General features: G+C 38.9%; 1 long non-coding RNA gene across 1 annotated transcript in view; it reads left to right on the forward strand.

The window, feature by feature from the left end:
• Positions 1-23075: 23075 nt before the first annotated feature.
• Positions 23076-25920, forward strand: part of LOC129657246 (uncharacterized) — a 36515-nt gene continuing 33670 nt past the window's right edge. The window contains exon 1 of the long non-coding RNA XR_008716636.1: positions 23076-23164. This is a non-coding gene — a long non-coding RNA (uncharacterized LOC129657246). The remainder of the gene's footprint in view (positions 23165-25920) is intronic.

Here is a 25920-nt window from a genome sequence, read left to right on the forward strand (position 1 = left end):
GAGTTTCAGCTTCAGCATCAGTCCTTCCAATGAATATTCAGGACTGATTTCCTTTGAGATTGACGAGTTTGATGTCCTTGTTGTCCAAGGGACTCTCAGGAGTCTTCTGCAATACCACCGTTCAAAAGCATCAATTCTTCGGTGCTCAGCTATTTTTCAAGGCTTCTTGAGGGGTCAAACAATAAAACTATAGGTCAGGCAAGTGGCACTTCCAGTGTTAGATGCAAGAACTATCTCTAAAAACATTGCTTTAAGAACAACAAAATAACAATCTATTTTCTCATCTAAATGGCAGAAGGGAAAAAATGATGTTAGTTGTTTATAAATTGCTGCAGATATATAGTAGGTGAATCTGAAAAATAATTGTAAACTTTAAAGAGAGGCTTACTCCTTGGAAGGAAAGTTATAACCAACCTAGACAGCATATTGAAAAGCAGAGACATTACTTTGCCAACAGAGGTCTGTCTAGTCAAGGTTTTTCCAGTGGTCATGTATGGATGTGAGAGTTGGACGGTGAAGAAAACTGAGCACTGAAGAATTGATGCTTTTGAATTGTGGTGTTGGAGAAGACTCTTGAGAGTCCCTTGGACTGCAAGGAGATCCAAACATCCATTCTAAAGGAGATCAGTCTTGGGTGTTCATTAAAGGACTAATGCTAAAGCTGAAACTCCAATACTTTGGCCACCTCATGCAAAGAGTTGACTCATTGGAAAAGACTCTGAAGCTGGGAGGGATTGGGTACAGGAGGAGAAGGGAACAACAGAGGATGAGATGGCTGGATGGCATCACCGACTCGATAGACATGAGTTTGAGCGAACTCTGGGAGTTGGTGATGGACAGGGAGGCCTGGCGTGCTGCGATTCATGCGGTTGCAAAGAGTTGGACACAACTGAGAGACTGAACTGAACTGAACTGAACTGAACTGAAGAACTAGGTTGTGAAAGGTAATTTTGTTCAGTGCATTCCCATATATCGCCCACCTTTCTTATTTCCCCTCTTTCTTTAGCAAGTCCTTCCCCATCAGTTCAGTTAAGTTCAGTCGCTCAGTCGTGTCTGACTCTTTGCGACCCCATGAATCGCAGCATGCCAGGCCTCCCTGTCCATCACCAACTCCCGGAGTTCACTCAGACTCACGTCCATTGAGTCAGTGATGCCATCCAGCCATCTCATCCTCTGTCGTCCCCTTCTCCACCTGCCCCTAATCCCTCCCAGCATCAGAGTCTTTTTCAATGAGTCAACTCTTCAACTCTTCACATGAGGTGGCCAAAGTACTGGAGTTTCAGCTTCAGCATCATTCCCTCCAAGAAATCCCAGGGTTGATCTCCTTCAGAATGGACTGGCTGGATCTCCTTGCAGTGCAAGGCACTCTCAAGAGTCTTCTCCAACACCACAGTTCAAATGCATCAATTCTTTGGCACTCAGCCTTCTTCACAGTCCAACTCTCACATCCATACATGACCACAGGAAAAACCATAGCCTTGACTAGACGGACCGTTGTTAGCAAAGTAATGTGTCTGCTTTTGAATATGTTATCTAGGTTGGTCATAACTTTCCTTCCAAGGAGTGTCTTATAATTTCATGGCTGCAGTCACCATCTGCAGTGATTTTGGAGCCCAGAAAAATAAAGTCTGACACTGTTTCCACTGTTTCCCCATCTATTTCCCATGAAATGATGGGACCAGATGCCATGATCTTTGTTTTCTGAAGGTTGAGCTTTAAGCCAACTTTTTCACTCTCCTCTTTCACTTTCATCAAGAGGCTTTTTAGTTCCTCTTCACTTTCTGCCATAAGGGTGGTGTCATCTGCAGATCTGAGGTTATTGATATTTCTCCTGGCAATCTTGATTCCAGCTTGTGTTTCTTCCAGTCCAGCATTTCTCATGATGTACTCTGCATATAAGTTAAATAAGCAGGGTGACAATATACAGCCTTGACTTACTCCTTTTCCTATTTGGAACCAGTCTGTTGTTCCATGTCCAGTTCTAACTGTTGCTTCCTGACCTGCATACAGATTTCTCAAGAGGCAGGTCAGGTGGTCTGGTATTCACATCTCCTCAGAATTTTCCACAGTTGATTGTGATCCACACAGTCAAAGGCTTTGGCATAGTCAATAAAGCAGAAATAGGTGTTTTTCTGGAACTCTCTTGCTTTTTCCATGATCCAGTGGATATTGGCAATTTGATCTCTGGGTCCTCTGCCTTTTCTAAAACCAGCTTGAACATCTGGAAGTTCACGGTTCACATATTGCTGAAGCCTGGCTTGGAGAATTTTGAGCATTACTTTACTAGCATGTGAGATGAGTGCAATTGTGCGGTAGTTTGAGCATTCTTTGGCATTGCCTTTCTTTGGGATTGGAATGAAAACTGACCTTTTCCAGTCCTGTGGCCACTGCTGAGTTTTCCAGATTTGCTGGCATATTGAGTGCAGCACTTTCACAGCATCATCTTTCAGGATTTCAAATAGCTCAACTGGAATTCTATCACCTCCACTAGCTTTGTTCGTAGTGATGCTTTCTAAGGCCCACTTGACTTCACATCCCAGGATGTCTGGCTCTAGGTCAGTGATCACACCATTGTGATTATCTGGGTCTTGAAGATCTTTTTTGTACAGGTCTTCTGTGTATTCTTGCCACCTCTTCTTAATATCTTCTGCTTCTGTTAGGTCCATACCATTTCTGTCCTTTATCGAGCCCATCTTTGCATGAAATGTCCCCTTGGTATCTCTAATTTTCTTGAAGAGATCTCTAGTCTTTCCCATTCTGTTGTTTTCCTCTATTTCTTTGCATTGATCACTGAGGAAGGCTTTCTTATCTCTTCTTCCCCATACTAGGTCAGTATCTATACCCGACTGAATCCTGACCTCAGGCTACCCTTAGATTTTTCATGCTAAGAAGTGTGTAGTAATGGTTAGGAGTCTGACTCCACCTATCAAAGGTGAGATAGATTGAAGTCTGAAATCTACCTGCCTCTTACAAACTGGTTGATATCACCAAGCACCTTCCTAGACCTCTCCAAGCCTCAGTTTCCTTATCTGTCTACTGGGGATAATAGTAGTATTTAGCTCAGCTCATGCATGCAAAAGGCTTTGCCCAAATGCTAGGGAAATATCAAGTATGAAATACATTTAAATTATTGTTTTTTCTTCTCTCTCTTTTCCTCTTATCTCTATTTTTTCCTTGTTATTATCTTGCTCTGATAATTAATTCTTGCCCAGATGTTAAAGATTTAATATCAGATATCTAAAGCCATCTTCATGTAAAAAGAAATGCTTTATGGTTGATGGTGCCTTAACCCATTAATTGTTCTGAGCCTTAAGTGCAGAGGTTCGGTTTAACTATAATATTCAATTTATTATACATGCAAGTTCTCTCTAATTTACTTATTTGTTTAGTTGCTTTCTATTTTCATTCCCCACACTCCAATAGTAACCACTTTAATGTATTTAATGCATATCTTTCTGTTTATATTTTTGCCAAATATGTATTTTAATTTTATTTGCAAGTATTTTATTAATAATTCATGTAAACAGTATACTATCTACTAGTTCTCATTTGTTTTCGTGTCTTTTCACTTATGGGATGTTCTTTACTGCTGCTGCTACTGCTAAGTCACTTCAGTCGTGTCTGACTCTGTGCGACCCCATAGACGGCAGCCCACCAGGCTCCCCCGTCCCTGGGATTCTCCAGGCAAGGACACTGGAGTGGGGTGCCATTGCCTTCTCCTGGGATGTTCTTTAAGATTCAGCCAAATCTGGTGCCTCATCTTTAACTGCTGTATAGTACTCAGAGGTGCACATTAATTCAAATCTTTAAAAAAAAAAATTTTTTTTTTAACCAAAGAACTGCTTAAGATTTAGGAAAGTGATCTTATACCCCTATAGCCTCTTAAAGTGGAGCCCAAAGTTCTAGGCTCAAGCTCCATATTTCTTTGAAACAATTTGATTTATCATATAGAAAGAAATCATGGATTTTGCAGTCTATTTCATAGTATGTCCATTGTTAGTTTACTACAAAAATAATATTTTTTGTTTATGATTAAGTTGTTTAATTTTAATCTTCACTAAATCAATGAGCGTGGCCCTCTATAAGATGCACTGTTTTTCCCCCATGAGTTTCCATGCTGTCTGCATACTTCTGAGCAGAACAAGTTTGAGAAATGTGGTCTTAATCTAAATATAAACAGCTTCTAAAAGTGGGATTTCAGGCAAAAATTTGCTTAAGTGACAGAGAGTAATACTTAAATCCCTTCTTATTATGAAAGGCAGCCCTGATAAATATACTTAGCACTGAAAACTCAAAGTATGTCATTTCCCACAGTAAACAGCTAAAGCCATAACTTCAAAGGATAACTATTTGTGTTCCTAAAGGAAAATTCTCTGAAAGATGCCAAACCTTTAGGAGATTTTCTACAAGGTATAGAGTGACACCAAGAGATATTTTGGTTTGGCTAACCTGCCCTCATTTTCATTAACAGTTCCCCAAGTCACCTAAAAGAAGCATATAACTTAAGTAATAACTTCAGATGTCACCTGTTCCAACCAGATGGCTTCCCACATCTATTTTGTCAGACATGCTAGACCACAGCATATTTGCTTTTACAACTTTGGTGGTGGTGTCCTAAGCTTTCCCTTCCTTTTTCACTGTTTGTTCTTTGTGGTTCGGGTCAAGGCTCATCTATTTGCTTGTGCTGTGTTGGATTTCATATGTCATTCTGTTTTTTTCTGAACTGCCTTGTCACTTAAAGTCTCTTTAATTTAGCTCTTTTTCTTTATGTTTGTTTCATGTATCTTAATCTTGGTTGTGGGCTTCTCTGGTGGCTCAGATGATGAAGAATCTGCCTGTAGTGCAGAAGACCCGGGTTTGATTCCTGATTCGGGAAGATCTGCTGGAGAAGGGGATGGCAACCCACTCTGGTATTCTCGCCTGGAGAATTCCATGGATAGAGGACTCTGGTGGGCTATAGTCCATGGGGTCGCAAAGAGTCAGGTGCTACTGAGCAACTAATGTACCACACTACACTATCTTGATTGTAAGCTCCCTGTGGGAAAAGGTTATATTCTCTGTATTTTTCTGAATCTTCCTTGGTATCAAGTATAGAAGCAGACATGTAGTAGATCCTCAGTAAATGCTTATTATTTGATTTAATGGCCTTACCTTTAACAATTTGGTTGAATTTTAATTGTAAATATCTTAAATATCTTATATATCTTATATTAATATCTTAAATTAGATATCTTAGATATCTTAAATATCTTAAATATTTTCTAAGCAGTGCCATTCAAAGAGTGGATCATAGACCAAAAGCATGGGCATCGTTTGTTAGAAAAGTAGGATCTGAGTTGTTCCACCTCAGACTTACTAGGACAAAATATGCATTTTAATAAGATCTCCAGATGACTCATATGTACATTAAATTTGAGACATACCTAGTATTTTTCCAGGCCCTAGGTGTCAGTAGGTTAACAAGTTTTATAAATTCTCCGTATCATTAAATGTTATCTAAAGCTTGGAGAATTTGAAACCAGAGTAAGGTTCAGAACATCTTTTTAAAACTTAATATCTAGATATTACCCTTGGACCAAACCAGGCCCACCCCATGGCTGGTCCATGGCTTATGAGCTACGAATGGTATTCACATTTTTAAATGATTGAAACATATCAAAAGGATGTTTCATGATATATAAGTGTTATATAAAATCAAATTTTAGTGTCCATAAAGTTTTATTGGAACAAAGTCACACTTACTTGTTTATATAATGTCTATGGCTGCTTTCCCAGGTGGTGCTAATGGTAAAGAACCCACCTGCAAATGCAGGAGACATGAGACTTGGGTTCAGTCCCTGGGTAGGGAAGATCCCCTGAAGGAGGGCATGGAAACCCACTCCAGTATTCTTGCCTGCAGAATCCTAGGGATAGAGGAACCTGATGGGCTGCAGTCCAAAGGGTTGCAAAGAGTCAGACACGACTGAAACAACTTAGCACGCATACACATGGCTGCTTTTGCTCTACAAGAGCAGAGTTAAGTAGTTACAAGGGAGACCTTAGAGTCTGCAAAGCTAAAACTATCTGCTCTCTGGTCCTTTACAGAGAAAGTTTGCTGGCCCTTGATCTAGTTTCATGATGCTTGTTTATATAGAAGAAGCTCCAGAGAGATCTAGTTAAATTTGTGGAAAAGCAACTATAAATTTTATACATTTGTTGGCTATAATATTCTATGTCTATACTATGCAACAAGAGGCTCACTACTGTATTATAAAATTACATGCTGTGAAAAAATTATTTTGAAACATCACAAGATTATTATTTTGTGGGATAATGGCTTTCTTTTCTAACCAGTAAGGAAATAAGAAAAATAAAAGTGCTTGAAAATATCCAGTATGTCATTGTCATTTGGAACTCAATAAGCTATTACAGTTTTGTTAGGTTCAATCTCTAAGGAGGTGAATGAAAATATATATCTTGGGCTATTTGACCCCCATCAACATCATGCATCATGGTTACTCTGACATCTGAAGAGGAGCAATTCTGCCCTGTCAACTTGGAGACTCAAAGCTGCTGGTAAAGGTCACTCCTTCCTTCACCTTTAGCCACTGGATATCAGATTGAAACTACAGTGCGGAGATATGGAAAAGGTGTTCTACATCCTCTGTCAAATTAGCCTAATCCTCATTAAGTTGTACTGCTAATTCAGCATGTTCCAGAGGCTCCTGACACTATGAGAAATGTCACCCTATGACTTTAAAGGGCTTAAAGGATATGAGGCTTCTTGGTTTGAGTCAATTCTTTCCTGATACATCCTGGGGATTAAAGGGGTGGGGACCCTTCTCAGCTGCCTACGGGATTTCTGTACATCTTCGTATTTTAGGAATACAGAATGGCAGCCAAGTTGATTGACTGAATAAAACATAAGGCAGGAGGAATCCAAAGGCTGCCTGAAGTACTTGTGCACTTGTATCCTTCACGTGCAAGACTTGTTAGAGTGAATGAGTGACTCTGTAAACATAAATATGCTGTAAAAATTAATAAATTCACTTTGAGGGTTGCACCCTCAAAATTAACAAACAAAATCCCACCAGAAAGGGCCAACTGCTGAGTTTTGAGCTCATGATTAAAAATATTCATTTTGAAAATCTGTACTGTTTAGTTGACAGCTTGCTGGATGACAATGAGAAAAGCGTGGGTTATGCTCTTCTCACTAGTAAAACACTTTGCATTTCTTGAATTCAGATTCTTTGCTGAGTAAAATAGACTTCTACTTTATCCCCTGTAAAAGTCTATTTTACTTTTACTGGCTTTTTAGAAAAATAAAATTCTATAATGTTAAGTAACAATTGTACAACAGAGTTTGGGGTACTTTAAATGAAGGGCTAGGCAAATAAGGTCCTACTGCATAGCACAGGGAAATAGATTCACTATCCTGCAATAAACCATAATGGAAAAGAATATTGAAAAAAGAATGTCTACATATGTACAACTGAGCCACTTTTCTGTACAGCAAAGATTGTCACAACATTGTAAATCAACTATACTTTAATAACTTTTTTTAAAGGCCTTTCAATTTAATTTAAAATTTAAATTTAAGTTAAATTAAGTTAAATTTAAGTGACTTTAATTTCAGTCACTCAGTCTTGTCCAACTTTGTGTGACCCCATGGATGACAGCCCACCACGCTCCTTTGTCCATGGAATTTTCCAGGCAAGAATACTAGAGTGGGTTTCCATTTCCTTCTCCAGGGGATCTTCCCAACCCAGAGATAGAACCCACATCTCTTGCGTCTCCTGCATTGGCAGGCAGATTTTTTTACCAATGCACCACCGAAGAAGCCCAGCAATGTAAGTATCCATATAAACAAATCTCCCCAAGTTATAATGGAAACCCTCAACTATTTCACTTTTTTTCTGTTCCTTTTCTGGGAGAGAAGAATTATAGTGAATAAATAAAGGGATAATGCTATATAATAATATCAAACTTGAAGCACATTAGAGAATAAAATCCTCATTTTCCTAGATGTTACCAACCTGGATTTAGAGATGAGGTTATAATAATAAAATGATAGCCGGAATGTTCTTATCTCTTGCTCCAACCTTTAATATAGAAGTTCCAGGGGGAGGCAGGTCCTCAGCCTGGCACTACTGTCCTTCTGTCCAGGTCTGCTGCTTTTCCACCAGATCCTGGGGTTTCAGAGGGTATTGTCAGTGTTGGGTCAGGTACTGTGCTTGATGCATTACAGGCCTTGAAGTATCCAATTGTGCAGGGTCCTTGATGGATTGGGAGGCAATGTCTCTTTCCTCTTTGTTAGACTGTTTCAGAATTTCTATACTGCTCTTGTTCATTGCCATTTTACAATGTCAGAAAACCCTTTCAATTTTTAATTACAAATTTTTCTCTCTCTCAGATAGAACCCATATTCATGGGCCCAGTCTACAGGTAGGTTTGGCTGATAGCTACAGTGAGTCGACATTCCCATTCCTGATTTTGTCATTAGGTCAGTTCATTATGCCTTCGTCTTTGTCTCCGTGGAATAAATGACCACCCTTGAGTCTCTCCAGTGCCCAGGCAAGTTGACCTGACAGATCTCCTTTACCAAGTCCATGCTTGTTCATCCCCAGACTCATCATAGCCTAGCAATGAGCAACATCTCCCATATAAACTTATCTTGGTTGGGCCGCCCTCTGGTCCACTAGACATGACTAGACACATCTGACTTTCAGCAGTGGACACAACCTTAGCTAAGCCAGTTGATCTGTGGGGGCTAAGGGATTTCCTACTGCTGTATTTGTATGCCATTCTTATATGGAAAGCGGGATCAGTGTTTCCTCTCTCTCCCTATGAAACCTAGGAAGCACTGAATAATACACTAGGTTGAGGCAGACAGTAAGTCTATTTGAAATAGTGTTACAGGGGCTTCTCTTGCTTACTGAGTATCTATTATTCGTCAGGCACTGTGCTATGTGTTACTTAATTTAATTTTCAGAACAGTCTGCTTTGCTTTTACAGTTATATTGTTAAGTCAAAATAAACAATCCTCTCTCCCAAGACTGAGGGTTTCAATAACCTGCTCAGGTTTATACAATTAGAAAATGGTAGGGATTTCAAATGTTGGTCAATTGGACTGCAGAGCCCGTTATTTTTTTCACTCTAATATGCTGAAGGTATTTATATATCCTTCCTACTTATTTTGAAAATTCGCTAAATTCCTCTCTATATTTGGATTCCATTTACATATTTTCCTCCACTGCATTACTCACAATGACAGACTCATCCTTATTTTCTTTTTAACCAGAAACTTTTCACAATTACCTTTTTCCAGAAGAATTGTTGCAGTGTAGTCTCACAATAGAGAAGGAGCTGCTGTTAAAACAAACACATCTAAACACTACTATCATTCTCAACACCTTGTACTGACAAAAGTTAGCTACTTACATTCCTGGAAGGGTAGGCTGGACATCTGCCATTTCCATTAGTGGAAGATGCTTCTGCCCAGTGATAAATTGGTTCCAGTTGTCTTACAGGATTCAGACATCTACCATGTCTAGCCAGGAAACCATCAACCCCTTTATCAATTGAGAAATAAGAGCAAAGTTAATGCCAAAAAAGAACAACAAGGTATGTGATAGGTTCATTGTACTCTCTGTTTGTGGACCAGTAGGATTATGTCATAAATATGCTCGTGACAGTGCTCTGCTTGGAACTTCAGTTACAGAGACAATGGGTATATCTACAGCAAAACTGCTCTGTGTATTCCAGCATTGTTCTATATGTTGTAACAAAGGAAATACGTAATTAGTGGTTTTTCATGCTAAATGTTTTAGCTGCAATTTTGTTGACTTTTTTGAAATTTAATTATTCCAGTGTCAATAAAGTAATTTTTGGTAAAACATATTTAATCAACCAAGGAGATTCTTATTTTATAGAATAGATAAGTCTGTTCCAGGCTTTCCTTGTAACTGTGACTATTTTCTATATGTGATCAGTTTTAAGATGTTAGATATAAGACTTTTTCGTATACTTTATCATATGAAAGGCATGAAGTCAGTTAATGTGACTGATAAGGAAATTGAAGTGTTTTTTACTAAATATAAAAATAGGTTTTAAAATTTTGGCACTGTGCATGGTTGTCTCGGAAATTTTCTATTGATATGCATAAATAATGAAGTATATATTTTTTATGGAAATATTTTATTTGCTCTGTTCAATATAAATAGTTAAGAAATAAAGTAAGCAAGAGATGCAATACTGGTAGGACTCTTGAATGAATATGTAAGTGGCTAAAGATGACAAGAGGTTTTTTTATTTCTTTAATATACAGTGTGGAATAGTTTTCATAATTCTTTGATGTCAGATTTGGAAAATATTGGTAATTATTTGATGGTCTCTTCTGTGAAGGGAATGTAACATACATTGTTTTATTGGTGGAAATTAAGTTATAATTTCCTAATAGTTCATTTCACCCAAAACAATTTTGTTGTGTGCCTTCAAAATGAAACTATCTTAAAAACTTAAACACTGGGATTTGAAATTCTGCAATTTGTGGTGCATACACAGAAATTATTCATAAATCAACACACAATTTCATGATTAAGAGACAAAAATATGGATACTCTGAATAAAACAAGGATACTCTGAATAAAACTTTGGGGCAGGCAAGGAATATTCAATATTGAAACTATAGAAGTGGCCTTGTTCTCAAGGAACTTTTCTATCCTGACTCAGATGATTCAAGATTAATTCCACTAATCTATGTTTTGATAATTTTTAGAATAAATTTTTAAAGGCTTTATGTAACTCTGTGTCCTAAGGATTTGTAAGCTAGATATCATGGTAATGTAGACTTAAAGAAATATATGCTAACTTTTCAGTTCAGTTCAGTCTCTCAGTCGTGTCTGACTCTTTGCGACCCTATGAATTGCAGCACGCCAGGCCTCCTGTCCATCACCAGCTCCCAGAGTTCACTCAAACTCATGTCCATCGAGTCAGTGATGCCAACCAGCCATCTCATCCTCTGTCATCCCCTTCTCCGCCTGCCCCCAATCCCTCCCAGCATCAGGGTCTTTTCCAATGAGTCAACTCTTCGCATGAGGTGGCCAAAGTATTGGAGTTTCAGCTTTAGCATCAGTCCTTCCAAAGAACACCCAGGATGGATCTCCTTTAGAATGGACTGTTTGGATTTCCTTGCAGTCCAAGGGACTCTCAAGAGTCTTCTCCAACACCACAGTTCAAAAGCATCAATTCTTTGGCGCTCAGCTTTTTTCACAGTCCAACTTTCATATCCAACGTGACCACTGGAAAAACCATAGCCTTGACTAGACGGACCTTTGTTGGCAAAGTAATGTCTCTGCTTTTCAATATGCTATCTAGGTTGGTCATAACTTTCCTTCCAAGGAGTAAGCGTCTTTTAATTTCATGGCTGCAGTCACCATCTGCACTGATTTTGGAGCCCCCCAAAATAAAGTCTGACACTGTTTCCACTGTTTCCCCATCTATTTCCCATGAAGTGATGGGACCGGATGCCATGATCTTCGTTTTCTGAATGTTGAGCTTTAAGCCAACTTTTTCACTCTCCTCTTTCACTTTCATCAAGAGGCTTTTTAGTTCCTCTTCACTTTCTGCCATAAGGGTGGTGTCATCTGCAGATCTGAGGTTATTGGCATTTCTCCCGGCAATCTTGATTCCAGTTTGTGCTTCTTCCAGCCCAGCATTTCTCATCATGTATTCTGCATATAAGTTAAATAAGCAGGGTGACAATATACAGCCTTGATGTACTCCTTTTTCCTATTTGGAACCAGTCTGTTGTTCCATGTCCAGTTCTCACTGTTGCTTCCAGACCTGCATATAGGTTTCTCAAGAGGCAGGTCAGGTGGTCTGGTATTCTCATCTCTTTCAGAATTTTCCACAGTTGATTGTGATCCACACAGTCAAAGGCTTTGGCTTAGTCAATAAAGAAGAAATAGATGTTTTTCTGGAACTCTTGCTTTTTTCGATGCTCCAGCGATGTTGGCAATTTGATATCTGGTTCCTCTGCCTTTTCTAAAACCAGCTTGAACATCTGGAAGCTCACGGTTCACGTATTGCTGAAGCCTGGCTTGGAGAATTTTGAGCATTACTTTACTAGCGTGTGAGATGAGTGCAATTGTGTGGTAGCTTGAGCGTTCTTTGGCATTGCCTTTCTTTGGGATTGGAATGAAAACTGACCTTTTCCAGTCCTGTGGCCACTGCTGAGTTTTCCAGATTTGCTGGCATATTGAGTGCAGCACTTTCACAGCATCATCTTCCAGGATTTGAAATATCTCAACTAGAATTCCATCACCTCCACTAGCTTTGTTCATAGTGATGATTCCTAAGGCCCACTTGACTTTGCATTCCAGGATGTCTGGCTCTAGGTGAGTGATCACACCTTCATGATTATCTGGGTCGTGAAGATCATTTCTGTACAGTTCTGAAGCCAGAACTTAAGAAGCCACCTCTTCTTAATATCTTCTGCTTCTTTTAGGTCTATACCATTTCTGTCCTTTATTGAGGCCATCTTTGCATGAAATGTTCCCTTGGTATCTCTAATTTTCTTGAAGAAATCGCTAGTCTTTCCCATTCTGTTGTTTTCCTCTATTTCTATGCATTGATTGCTGAGGAAGACTTTCTTATCTCTCCTTGCTATTCTTTGGAACTCTGCATTCAGATGCTTATATCTTTCCTTTTCTCCTTTGCTTTTCGCTTCTCTTCTTTTCACAGCTATTTGTTAAGGCCTCCCCAGACAGCCATTTTGCTTTTTTGCATTCCTTTTCCATGGGAATGGTCTTGATCCCTCTCTCCTACACAGTGTCACGAACTTCTGTCCATAGTTCATCAGGCACTCTATCAGATCTAGACCCTTAAATCTATTTTTCACTTCCACTGTATAATCATAAGGGATTTGATTTAGGTCATACCTGAATGGTCTAGTGGTTTTGCCTGCTTTCCTCAATTTAAGTCTGAATTTGGCAATAAGGAGTTCTTGATCTTAGGCACAGTCAGCTCCCAGTGTTGTTTTTGCTGACAAACAAAAGCAATGACAACTGTGCCTGCATTTTTAGAGGTTGACAAAACAACTATTAACAATGAGGAGGCAAAGGAAGAAAAATATATGTTCTCAGCTCACACACACACACACACACACACATAAAATAAAATGCTCCTAAGTTGGCTTAAAGCTCAACATTCAGAAAACTAAGATCATGGCATCTGCTCCCATCACTTCGTGGGAAATAGATGGGGAAACAGTGGAAACAGTGTCAGACTTTATTTTTGGGGGCTCCAAAATCACTGCAGATGGTGATTGCAGCCATGAAATTAAAAGACGCTTACTCCTTGGAAGGAAAGTTATGACCAACCTAGATAGCATATTGAAAAGCAGAGACATTACTTTGCCAACAAAGGTCCGTCTAGTCAAGGCTATGGTTTTTCCAGTGGTCACGTTGGATATGAAAGTTGGACTGTGAAAAAAGCTGAGCCCTGAAGAATTGATGCTTTTGAACTGTGGTGTTGGAAGAAGACTCTTGAGAGTCCCTTGGATTGCAAGGAGATACAGCCAGTTGATTCTAAAGGAGATCAGTCCTGGGTGTTCTTTAGAAGGACTGATGGTAAAGCTGAAACTCCAGTACTTTGGCTACCTTATGCGAAGAATTGACTCATTGGAAAAGACTCTGATGCTAGGAGGGATTAGGAACAGGAGGAAAAGGGGACAACAGAAGATGAGATGGCTGGATGGCATCACTAACTCAATGGACATGAGTTTGAGTGAACTCCGGGAGTTGGTGATGGACAGGAGGCCTGGCGTGCTGCAATTCATGGGGTCACAAAGAGTTGGACACAACTGAGTGGCTCAACTGAACTGAACTGAATAATGTAACTTAAAAATACAGCTCAATCTTTTATTGTATTACTTCTCTTTTAGTACTAAGATAATCGGTATCGTGAAATAAACTTTTAGAGAATAGATCATTTGGATTAAATTGGCTCTAACATTTAATATTGAGAGCCACCTCAGAAGCAGAAATGCCTTTGGAAATAGGCATTAAATAAAAGTATACATGAAGTGGCTGAGTATAACATAAGTATTGTTTGAGCCTATGGAAGGCTTGGTGAACAATAGAGTCTAAGAATTGCTTAAAGATATTAATATTCCTTTTTTAAAAAGTTTTCTGTTGGCTAAAACAAAACACTTTGATTTGAAACCCTTCTTACATTGTTAAACCTAATTCTTTCCATTTTCTTTCTGAAGCATCAATTTTTGAACAACTTTAAGTTGGTTTAAATGGCTTAGATGTGACTTAAAAAAACTACCAATATTTTCTAGTTTTGAGATGGAAATTATTAATTAGAGGAGAAATTTCTTTTTGGAGCTGTAGGATCTGACACCAAATCCACAGCAAGTTTCAGCAGAACAAGGCATTTCTTCCAACTGGGAATCACTTATTCAATTAAAGCATGATTTCCCCTTTCAGTTATCAAGACAAAAGAAAATGGAAGATAATCTCTTATACCTAAAAGTTCAGGTTTGTACAAAAAATAAGGAAGATCATAAGGTTGTATCAGAAACTGGCTTTATATTCATAGGAAAGAAATATTTTCTTACAATGAAGGAATTTGGAGTTTCATGTATCCCACAAGTGCTCAGTGTTTCTAAAATCACAGGAAACCGTCTCCTCAACCTGACAATCAGAATTTTGTATTTGGAAATGTGTTCTTTCAAAACCTTTTTACTTATATGAAAAAGGAAATATAAGACTGAAGAATCACTCATGCTACCATACCTTTTGAAAAACAATACTGGAATCTCTTATGAATCATTAAATGAATGTATTCATCCTAAAAAATAGATAATCTCTTTGCTATAAATTTTCATTTCCTCAGAAAATATAAAGATCAAAGAATTTCATTTTGTAAAGCATGCATTAATGACCACTGTGGTTATCAAAAGATTTTAAACCGCTCTGTCCTTGCCCTTGACAACTTACAAAGAACTGCCTTTTATGATGTGATTCTCCCAGGAATCTGGGATACCATCAGTAATTGATTTTGCTGAGAGATCTAATTGTTTGATAAAAGCATTATTTCATCCTTTAGAAGAGTAACCTTGGAGGACCAGGTCTTGACTCTTCTTCCTTTAAAGTCTTGAAGAGATACGTCTCTAGATTGCATGGTACTGCTTGGTTGACTGTTTAGAATTAATTGATTGGTCAGTTCAGCCAAGTAGCCACTTTATCATATTTTTCCTCTTTCAGTTGAGTTGATTTTTGCTTGAGCAGACTGAAAAACTAAGCTTCAAGTAGATCAGAACCAGAGATTACATTTTCCCCTGGTAGAAGCTAATGGCTGAAAATCTTAGAAGCTCTTAATTCAGAATATTTTTCATAAAGGCATAAGGGTGTCACATAGCCCTTAAAAACCATCTGTAATTTAGCACATCCTAAAGTGAACTTCTTTTGACCTTCAAATCTGCTCCTTCCATGATCTTTTACCATCCACAACTCCCTTGGTGGAACTAAGCTATGATCCTCTGCTTAAAAGTACTCATTGGCTCCCCATTGCTTATGAATCACAGTCATTCTAGGATCTTTGAAATCTGGTAGTGATTTGCTGATAATCCACTGAGAAGATACTTTATCACCTTCCACAGCAACCCATGTAGAGTTCTTGCTCTTCTCTGAAGTTTCCCTAGCTCCATGTCTTTGCTGACCTGGTTCAGCGGGAGCAAATGCAGGTCTTCTGTGAATCCTCCTGACAGTTATCTCAGTGCACTGCTGCTGCTGCCGTCACTTCAGTCGTGTCTGACTCTTCGCGACCCCATGGACTGCAGCCCACCAGGCTCCTCCTCCATGGGATTTTCCAGGCAAGAGTACTGGAGTGGGGTGCCATTGCCTTCTCCCAGTGCACACTCCTCGTTTATGTATTTGCAGAGCTCCTCCAGGCCACTCTTTGGAAGAACTTTTCCTCATTTGTTTCCTCCTCTCTTTTCCTCTCATCCTAGCCCCAGCTACAAGGTCACACCATAGCCCATTTTTTTCCCCCTTAATGTAGGGAGTTAGGGCTTATGCCTATATATAAACCTCTGTGTGTTCACTAGGAAAAACTCAACTAACCTTGTACTTATGTCACTATTTCTTCCCTTCAGGATTGACTATATTTTTTCAGCACTGCTCAGAACCTTGTGGATGTGTCAAGTGTTAAGCATTCACAATATTAGCAATGCCAAAGAACTGCAAAGATGGAAAACCTATGATGCAAACCATATAGGTTCTTAGGGACACTAGTCTTAACATAAATTGAGATGTAATTATCATCTCTGCTAAAATAAATCTACAGTGGTTGTTATCTTGAACATCAATGAAGTAATTTATCTGAATTGTTTATGCCTCTGGGACACAGTCTGGAGAACAGAGGAATACTGGACATCTCCAGAGATTGAAAGTATGTATACCATTCAGAAAAAAATAAAAATGATTCTGTTTACTTCAATACATCATGTGGCCCTGACTCAAAGTTGGATTAACTCCAAAGATGCAAGTGCTCAGCAGCCTTTGTGTTACACTATCTTTTTTGCTGTTGTTCCTCAAAGCGGAATAATATTTAATTCTGCAATGTTTTACTTATGCCCAAGGCCTAATTCTACCTGTTGAGTATATGCTTAAACCTCTGCACCTGATGATTAGAAATATTTTCCTGTTACCTCAGTGATGCACTGGGCTTCCCTGGTGGCTCAAGCAGTAAAGAATCTGCCTGCAATACAGAAGAACTGGGCTTGATCCCTGAGTTGGGAAGATCTCCTGGAAAAGAGAGAGGCTACCCACTCCAGTATGCTTGGTTGGAGAATTCCATGGACAGAGGACCTGGTGGCTTACAGTTAATCTGATCACAATGAGTCGGACATGACTGAGCAACTAACACACACACACACACACACACACAGTGATGCACTTTTAATCACATCTACTTCAAGGGACTTGACTTGGTTGAGACTGTAATTCTTTCTAAGATCTAATACCTCAAACAAAATTGATCTCAGACTAATTAATAATCTGGATTTAAATCAGCTACTACTTAATACGAGACTGTATATCAGATCAGATCAGATCAGATCAGTAGCTCAGTTGTGTCCGACTCTTTGCAACCCCATGAATCGCAGCACGCCACGCCTCCCTGTCCATCACCAACTCCCGGAGTTCACTCAGACTCATGTCCATCGAGTCAGTGATGCCATCCAGCCATCTCATCCTCTGTCGTCCCCTTCTCCTCTTGCCCGCAATCCCTCCCAGCATCAGAGTCTTTTCCAATGAGTCAACTCCTCGCGTGAGGTGGCCTAAGTACTGGAGTTTCAGCTTTAGCATCATTCCTTCCAAAGAAATCCCAGGGCTGATCTTCTTCAGAATGGACTGGTTGGATCTCCTTGCAGTCCAAGGGACTCTCAGGAGTCTTCTCCAACACCACAGTTCAAAAGCATCAATTCTTCAGCGCTCAGCCTTCTTCACAGTCCAACTTTCACATCCATACATGACCACAGGAAAAACCATAGCCTTGACTAGACGAAACTTTGCTGGCAAAGTAATGTCTCTGCTTTTGAATATGCTATCTAGGTTGGTCATAACTTTCCTTTTAAGGAGTAAGCGTCTTTTAATTTCATGGCTGCAGTCACCATCTGCAGTGATTTTGGAGCCCAGAAAAATAAAGTCTGACACTGTTTCCCCATCTATTTCCCATGAAGTGATGGGACCAGATGCCATGATCTTCATTTTCTGAATGTTGAGCTTTAAGTCAACTTTTTCACTCTCCTCTTTCACTTTCATCAAGAGGCTTTTTAGGTCCTCTTCACTTTCTGCCATAAGGGTGGTGTCATCTGCATATCTGAGGTTATTGATATTTCTCCCAACAACACAACTTAGTGGTCCAGAAAAGTTAGTTGCTACTGAAAGTTAGTTGCTTTGAGGAACAACAGCAAAAAAGATAGTATAACACAAAGCCTGCTGAGCACTAGCAGCTTTGGAGTTAGTCCAACTTTGAGTCAAGGCCACATGATGTATTGAAGTTAACAGAATTATTTTTATTTTTTTCTGAATGGTATACATACTTTCAATCTCTGGAGATGTCAGTATTGCTCTGTTCTCCAGACTGTGTCCCAGAGGCATAATGAGAACTTCTCATGAGATATTTCTCTCATTTGCATGAGATAGTTCTCTCTCAAGAAATATCAATATTTTTGATATTAAGACAATGCTATTTTTATTGTCAAGTACTAAGTGACCCAGTGGCAAAGAATACTGCCAATGCAGGAGACAATGCTATTTTTATTGTCAAGTACTAAGCGACCCAGTGGCAAAGAATACTGCCAATGCAGGAGACACAAAAGATGCAGGTTTGATCCCTGGGTTGGGAAGATCTAATGGAGTAAGAAATGGCAACCCACTCCAATATTCTTGCCTAGAAAATTCTATGGATAGAAGAGCCTGGTGGGCTACAGTCTACGGGGTTGCAAAGAGTTGAACACGACTGACCAGGCATGCATGCAAAAAGTCTCTAACCTATTACGTTAGGGTTAACAACAACACAACTTAGTGGTCCAGAAAAGTTAGTTGCTACTGAAAGAACTTCCTTTAGGCAGAAGTTTCTCTTACTGTGGATACCATCATCTTTGAAGCAGTAGAGAATTGAGCCTCTGAGCATTTGCTTATTAGGCATGGAGTAAATAGATAAATGAATTGTTCTGAGTTGATAGGATTTCCTGTGACTTTTGAGAAAGCATTTTTCCAGTTATTCATAACTTCTCACCTGCCAGTCTCAGAATGTTTTCAGGCTTACATTAGGAGTTTTGGATATTCTGGATTTGGGTAAACTGGACTTTGCTTGATGCACTGGGGAGTATTTAATTTTTCAGCTTGGTCTCTGCTTATTCCATATGTGTATCATTTTAGCTGAAAATTGTTGGAGAAATTTGATCCTGCGGTCTTGAGAAAATGAAAAGGGGTTATGAAGTTTAAAATTACCAGGCCATAAACAATTTTGAGGAGTTAAATTCTGAATTTAAAAAACCCCAGAGGATCATTTTGGTCTGTTTGACTTGTTGCATAGAAACAGAAGTTTGTTACCTGAGAAAATGTCATCCTCCATTTCAATAAGTGGTTTGTATCAAATTCTAGCCCTCAATAACTGTTGTGTGTTTAGGCATCTTATCTTGTTGGTGGGCTGGTTATTGGAGGAATGCCTCATGGTATTTGGCTTAATTTAGGTTGCTTAGAAGGAAGAGTTCTTGACCACTTAGAAACAGTTTATAAAATGAGGTATAACAGTCAAAATGCATAGAGAACTGTAATATACTATAGTAATATAAGGTATGATTATTTTAATGGACATTTTATGATTTTACTACACATGGTGCTTATATACTTTTTCCATAGTTTATATTGCTTTGATGGGGAAAAAAAAATCTATATTCATGATGAACATAAGCCCAAGAAGTTCTCATTTGCATAAAACATGGTATAGAACCAGAATTCATGATTCAAGGTGTCAAAGACTGTAAATAAAAGCAATCACAGAGCTGTGACAAATTTCACTAGTCATATATCTACATACACAAAAATGCTGTTATGTACATTAGGAGCTTCCAGTTGCCTCTGAGGTACGACAGTAACATGCTGTCAACACTTTCTCACTTTCCACTCACACCTCCACCCTCAACAATCTTGCTCATGTCCCTGCAATGCTAGTGAAACTGCTCTTGTTTTAGCTTGCAAAGATCTCTTCTTGCTCATTCCCAGACGTTTGACTTCTCTGCAACATTTTACACAGAGCTTCACCATCTTGAATCCCTTTTATCCACCGGCTTAACAACATATTCTTTAATGAAAGTGCTTTTATTCTTCTGGTCTACCTCCTACCCCTTTAGTCATTCTTTTTTAGTCTCCATCAAGTCACCCTTTTCTCTCCCCATTAAACCTCTTTTGGCCTTCTAGTCCTTCTATACACATTTTCTCTGAATGATCTCGGTCTTCTCTCATGGTATCATTTCCATCCATATACTGATGCCTCCAAAAGCAGACCTTTCTCCTTAGCACAGACTTAGATATCTGTAGTAAGCATCTAAGGGGTTTTCTGCAAAGGATCCAGTTTTCAGGAATGACTCTCCCTTTCTAACTGTATGTTGAAGTTGTATTACTGTGTGACCTTTCCAGGTTCCACAGCCAGTATTTCCAGGGATGAGTGTTTCACTCAAGCTTGGACCATAAATTTATGTCCTGAGATGTTTGGATTTGAGACTGAGAGTCAGGGCAGCCTCTCTTTGAGATCCGGGGCTGAAGTTAGGGTGGTGGTTGTCTCGAATGCATCTAGTGTCACATAGGGCCCTATATTATCAGTTGGCCCAACTTATTAAATAGTTTAGACATCCTCTAATTGTAGGGTTCAAAGTTTGGGATTTGCAGGCAACTGTGTATACTCTCATATAGACTGTATATGTAGAGATGGACAGTCTGTAAGTCAGATATTATGAAATTTATTCTTATACGAGTTATATCCCAAACTAAATAGGTTTTTAAAAGTTAAGAAAATAAATGAGAGAAATGTCCAGTGTCCTGAGGTGTTAGGTCTCTGATCATCTATTTGCTGAGGTACAGTTACATCCCATCCCAGTACATTTACAGTGAGGTTCACTCTTGGTTAAAGCTTGATTGACATCTGCCACCTTTTATGAAAATGGCCCTAGTGAATAAGACATCCTGCTGCCTATAGGACATTTCTAGTTCAATGTCATGTACCTCTAATTCTCTCCTCATCTCCCACTCCCTCCTTACTTCTGAGTCTGCTTCTCCTTCCATAGCTCAGCAAATGGCATCTTTACTTATTCAAACAACTAAACTGCTTATAATCTTTTATTTTTCCTATAATGTCTTGCCCTTCCATCCAATCAGTCAAATCTTGCTATTTATCTGTCCATTTATTTCCATTGCCATTCTACTACGTTAGTTCCCTTTGTAATTCTTTTATTTGATCACCTTGTAACTGGTTTTGTCCCTTCTATACTCTGCCAACTTCCCGTGAATTCTTACTCTAAAGCAGTCTCTTCTTGGCTTCATATTCAGAACCCTCAGTGATAAAGTTCATGGTTTCCTCTCTAGCTTTGTCCCCTGCTATCACCTTTGTTCATATGGGTCATACGGTTCAGTACAAGAATGAAAATAAAATGCAGATAGGTGCTCTATATCAATCCCTCTTTCTGAAATGACTTTTATTCCCTTGTCACTATCAGAGCACTCTGAACTATTAATTGACTATTTACCACTAGTCTGTAAGCTCCTTGAAGCCAGGGATAATGTTTGGTGATTGCATTACTATTGTATCTTAACATAGTATCTGTTTTATGGTAGACATTCTGTAAATAATTATCGAACAGATGTACACGTTAGGAAAGTGAAATGCTGCTGGATGCAAGTACAGAGGGAGGAAGTAGAGATTTGAACTTGGAAGTCAAGGACAAAGTCCTTTTCCCTGAACTGAATGTTGGGAGGAGAGCAAGACTGTAACTCTGGGTTCAGTGTTTTGTGAATTATCACTTAGCAATCTTAATAATCTTGAGCATGCAGCTCTTCATGCACTAGTTCATGTTCATCTCTCAGGACAGGCATTGATTCTTTGACATGTAGCTAGTCAGGTAGAATAGATTTTACTGTCTACAGCTGGTGGCATTTTTCTCTGTGTTTTCAGTTTTTAGTTCCTTGACATTTTTTTTAGATATTGCTGCTTTGATTTTTCCCAAGCACTGCAGTATGAGGGCTATTAGATTATTAATGGCCACAGCTGTGCACATCCTAGAAAAATTAACTACTTAATTGCATTAATATGAGCCTCTCGAGGCTTAGTGATGGGTTCATATTGAAGTGATTGGATCGGCTGAATGATAATATAAAATGTGGTAGGTCATTAGAGATTTACAATTGTGCTTGATTTCCAACTACTCAGGCTTAAAAATAGAAGGATACATAGAGATGTTTGAAAGCAGATGCTTAGAATTGAAGGAAATCTCAAGTCTTGATAAGGCTCGTAAGTCATTTGTTCTACCAGTTGCAGAGTGAGTAATAAATTTGTAACCAAGATGTGAACTAGTTTCACTCTGCCCCTAAGGATTTAGGCAAGACTAGCTCATGTCCTCATTCTTCCTCCTATGGAGTCTTTTGCTTTTCCAAAGACTTCTGTCATTTCCCCAAAGGCTTATGCTTTGATGGTCACCTGACTGCAGTGTCCTGCCTCTGTTGCCTTCTCGTCATTAGCTCTTGTCTTATACTTGTTCCTTTATCTCTGATCTGTCATTGTTGCCACTAACCCTAATTGATACATAGCCCCTTCTTGGTACCTTTATCGAGGCACCCGCAGATACCAGAGATTTGTACACAATAGAACGAAGTTATTGAAAGTATATTATTGGAAGTTAGTCAGTCGTTGTTAGTCGCTTAGTCATGTCTGACTCTTTGCAACCCTGTGGACTATAGCTGGCCAGGTTCCTCTGTCTATGGAATTCTCTAGGCAAGAATACTGAAGTGGGTGGGCACTCCCTTCTCCAGGGGATCTTCCCTACCCAGGGATCAAGCTTGGATCTCCTGCATTGCAGGCAGATTCTTTACCATCTGAGCCACCAGGGAAGCCCAGAAGTTAGTCATCCTTGCTCTTAATTCACTGCAAGTCATTATCACTGGCCACACTGCCTAATGAGGGGCCCACTTCTATTCTTCTTCTTCTGAATTGCCTCTGGGAATTCAGAATTCTCAGTCAATTATATAGCACAACTCTCTTCAGTCTCCCTACCCCAAATCTCCTTTGCATATCTGAAACCCATCTAGTTATTCAGGCAAAAGAAAAAGACATGATTCATTTAGAAACACAAAGACTGTCCTGCCATTTCATTTTTTCTTTATTAGGATTTTTCCTTCTTAGAACCCTTGTGGTTTAAAATCATCCTTTCTTCTATCTCTTAGTAGCACATTTATTCCAAGGTGAGTATGGAAAGGGACTTTCTGGTTTGACGGCAGAGAAGTGGGAACTTTAAAAAAAGTTAGCTCTCTCAGTGAGCAAGTGGCCCTTCTCTGGGGAATTTTAAGTGAGATGTCACAGACTCTATCCCTATTGATCCTTAAAGAGCAGAAGAAGCAAGGTGACTATATTATAAATCTTTTTCACTTAGGAAATTAGAATTAGTTGAGTGACAAAAATTCTTTTCCTATGGTATTAACCTTCTTTGTTATGGGTAGCACATAAAAAAAACTTATGGACTTCCCTGGTGACTCAGTGGTGAAGAATCTGCCTGCCAATGCAGGAGACACTAGAGACTTGGGTTCAATCCCTGGGTTGCCAAGATACACTGGAGGAAGAAATGGCAACTCACTCCAGTATTCTTGCCTGAGAAATCCCATGGACAGAGGTGTGTGGCGGGCTACAGTCCATCAGGTCGCAAAAGAGTTGGTCTCGTTTTAGTGACTAAATAGCAACACCAAAGACATATTTTATGTTGGTTTCCTCCCTCTCTTGTCTTGGTTGATAACTATTCTCTCATCATCATCTCATTTTGAGAGAAATTTGCTCATGTAACTAAGTTTTAACTATGTAGCAATTTTTAAGCTTTTCCTAGGGGTTGCCAACCAAACTACTTACTAAAGACAGGAAAATAACACAAATTAAAAAGGGAGTTTAGTTCTGTAGAGAACAGATCCAAGTAGAGAACACCTGGCCTGTCTACAAACAGAATCCATGCTGAGTGCAGCACACAGGCTGGGGGCACCATGCTTTCCTTTGCAAATGGAAACCCAGGCTCTGCTGCTCAGCTCAAATGAAATGTTCACTTTAAAATGCATTGCCAATTAATAAAAGCAAGCAAGCAAACAAAATATGCTGTGATACCAACACTGTGAGCTTCAAGCAACACATAGGGAAGGTAAATCTGACCTGAGGGTCAGGACTTTTTGAACATCACTTATTGTTTAAACTTTGGAACTTTCAGTGGTACTTTCTTCTTCTTTCCCTCTTTTTATTTATAACTTCCTTCTCCAACAATGACACACCTGACTCCCATTTTCTTTAAATATATTTACTCATTTGTTCAAGCCACCAATGCACAGAGGGCTTCCCAGGTGGCACTAGTGATAAAGAATCCACCTGCCAATGCAGGAGACTTAAGAGACACAGGTTCGATCCATGGGTCAGGAAGATCCCCTGGAGAACGCCATGGCAACCCACTCCAGTATTCTTGCCTGGGAAATCCAAGGACAGAGAAGCCTCGTGGGCTATAGTCCATAGGGTTGCAAAGAGTCAGACATGACTGAAGTGACTTAGTATAGCACAGAATGCATAGAATGTAGTTTCTTAATTACTTGGCCAGACCACTGGAGGAGTAAACCTTTGCATGAGTGCACATACCCATTATCAAGATAGACCATTTCTGTCACTTCAGAAAGTTCTACTGTGCTTATCCTCTATAAATACATTATTTCTTAGTATATTTCAGCACACTTTTTAGGGCCAGGATTGCTTTCTTGTTTACCGTTGTCTCCCTCTAACTAGCATAACTACATATAGTAAACGCATAATGAAAGTTTGTAAGTAAGCTTTTTTCCTATGAAATGAAAACCTCTGACAAATTACTTTTCTGGAATCTTTGTCATTATGACTATTCCTTTCTGATTGGGACATCTCTGTAGTATCTTGGCATATGTAGGCCTTTCAACTCTGCAGTATTTTGATCTCCCATAGATACAAATGCAGCTATTTTGTGTATTGGGAGATCTTTTCATCGACTCTGGAAGCAGCTTCCTGAGCCCTCATACAACATCATTTTCATATTAAATTTCTTGGTGCTGGATGATTCTGTTCTGCCTCCTTAATGACAAAGGTCATTTGGGCTCTACTATTAGGGTCGTTTTAATGTTACTGTGTCTCCCCTCAAAGTTTAGGCTTGAAAATGTTAAAACAGATGGTGGTACTTAGAGGGTAATTAATTTTCCTTTGGAGACATAATTGCTTTCTTTAAAAATAAATGAATGCCTCTTTTTTTCCCAAGAGGTTTACTAAATTTTAGGAATGAACTGGGCTGCCCTTGACCAGGATTTAGGGGAAAAGGAGAGATCTTTAGGGATTTTGACCTTGTCTGGTTGTGTGAATTTGAGAGCCTTACTTTCTTGGGTGTTTGGAAAAATTAAATATAGCAACATTTTTAAGCATTTAGCATGTTTCTGATGCAGAGGAAGGCTTTAGAAGTTATCGAGTATAATTATTAGAAGTAGAAAGGGGACGTTATTAATTGATCTCATTGACTTTGTTTAGACACTGAGAGTCTTATCAGAGTAGTACATATAAAATACCACAAGGTTCTGATATTCAGGCTCCATTTGCACAAGTGGTATTTTTAAAATTAATTATTGATTAATGACCAAATTATTCTCCTTTTTTGTGTTATAGTAAATCAGTTGGGAAATAGTTGAATTTTCCTATTCTTTCTGGATAGCAATGTACAGCATGTCACTAACAAATGTCATTAAATGCAATCTTACCAGCAGCCTGTGTTTTAATATTTAGAGACAGTTTTTAATATATTTTCAAAAGGCCTGCTGAAGTAAAATTTCCCATGTGTTTACATTTCAAATTTTCCATATTCCCTAACTTTGAACTTCCAGCAACTCTTTGATATCATATATTCTGTGAAACGATAACATTTTTTTTTGTATGTAGCTGCTTGCCATTTGAGTTTTCACAGTTATTTAAATAAATATAAATAATGATACTGTATAGAGAGCTATTGAATGAACAGTCTCTTGAAATTCTTCTGAGTTAAACTTCTGCCAGGGGCTTACTTATTGGGTAGAAATGATCATGGTATCCATATTTTAGCATAGTGGGAGATGTATTCTAATATTTCAT

Source organism: Bubalus kerabau, chromosome 7 (assembly GCF_029407905.1).
Source record: "Bubalus kerabau isolate K-KA32 ecotype Philippines breed swamp buffalo chromosome 7, PCC_UOA_SB_1v2, whole genome shotgun sequence".
NCBI lineage: Eukaryota > Metazoa > Chordata > Mammalia > Artiodactyla > Bovidae > Bubalus > Bubalus kerabau.